Raw genomic sequence first — 1,714 nt, 5'->3', positions numbered from 1 at the left:
AGGCCAAGCAGGCCCGGCCCCTGCCGAACGGAGTTGCCGGTGGAGCGAAGCGGAGCTGGCAACTCCGTTTGGCGGAAGGGCGGGCCTGCTTGTTTCTCTATCCTGCTACCTTTTCCAACCTGGGGGGGTGGGGGTCCTTGTCCAGCACCTCCAGCAGCGGTGGGGGCGGCGGGGGCGGCTGGAGCTGGGCTTCTTCATCCTCTCCCTCAGATGCCATATCTTTCTTCTTGCCACACCGCACTACGTCACTAACTTCGAAATCACACTTGTACTTTTACCGAGAAAATAAACAGAAAGTTCGAACAGGGGGCGGCGCGGGCGGGCGGGGCCTCCGGGCGTTTGTTTGATGCTGATCTGACTGACTGCACCAGCCGGCCTGTCCCTGACCTACGCAAGCTGTGCGGGGGAGAGGTAAGCGGCGGGCGGCGGGTGGAGGCGGGGAAGTGCACGCATTCGCCAGCAGAAGACCTGGGCTGCCAGCCCTGGCCGGGCGGTTTCTCGCTAACCGGCAAGCGGCAGTGGCTAGGCCGGGACGGTCTGTGCGAGACCGATGGAGACCGCGCGGTCGGGCCAGACCGCAGCGCCGAGATCCAACACTGACACCTGCCGAATGCATTCGGCCTTTGTCGGAACTCTCTCACTCGCACACCCAGCTTAGAGGCAGGCGGTCTGTCGCAGACCGCGCGCGGTCCCGCCGGTCGGTCTCGAACAGCGGAAACGCTCATCTCTGTCATACATACCTCATTTGACTCTTGATATGGCTTTTGATTGGCTTATTTATATGTTTTGTCACAGGCTGGGTGGCACACCTGAATCCATCAAGGAATTTTTAGAGGATGACGTGTTGGAACTTGATGGCTCCCCAACGGATGAAGCAAAACTTGACCTTGTCATCGAGAGCAAATATCCCACCTACAAGAAATCTCCGTTTTACAAGAGTTTCAAAGCGGCTCATACTGAGGCCGTGAATCTTGTGGCTGAAGATGAGCAGTCAGACAGCAACCTCAAGATAAATCCACTCCATGTGCCACACTTTGCTTAATATGCTCTGAAGTATTTACGCCCATTCTTTCCAATGTGGTCGAGGTATTTACAGATAATTCATTTCCCAACAAAGGAAAACCCCTTTTCAAACACTTCAGCCGAATTAATGTTTCGCTATGACAAGGGAGAAACTTTGAAAAACAAGAAGTATGATGATGCTGCATCTGTTATGTTGAAGCGTGTACATGAAGCAGAGAAGAGGGTCCTTGATGTACAGCTCGACACAAATTTTAAAAGGTACGAACCACGTGTGAAGAAGTCTGAAGTTGCAAATGATCTTGAAACGAGGGGGCCACCACTCGCGTAATCCTGTGTACAAGTGCCAGGGATTACACCAGTAATCCCTCGTAATCTCGCGTAATCCCTCGTAATCTCGCGTAATCCCTCGTAATCTCGCGTAATCCCTCGTAATCTTGTGTAATCCCGCGTAATCCCTCGTAATCTTGTGTAATCCCGCGTAATCCCTCGTAATCTTGTGTAATCCCGCGTAATCCCTCGTAATCTTGTGTAATCCTGCGTAATCCCTCGTAATTTCGCGTAATCCCATGTAATCATGCAGTAAATCAGTGCAATCGCACGTCAAAATGAGTGTAGTCGCACGCGGTCAGCGACTACAGCGCCTTGCAGATCGGCAACCCTTTTTACACACACACATAGGTAGGCAACACGT

The sequence above is a fragment of the Frankliniella occidentalis genome, unplaced genomic scaffold (genome assembly GCF_000697945.3).
Source record: "Frankliniella occidentalis isolate FOCC.00 unplaced genomic scaffold, Focc_3.1 Scaffold13, whole genome shotgun sequence".
NCBI classification, from domain to species: Eukaryota; Metazoa; Arthropoda; class Insecta; order Thysanoptera; family Thripidae; genus Frankliniella; species Frankliniella occidentalis.
This window is presented reverse-complemented; position numbering follows the sequence as displayed.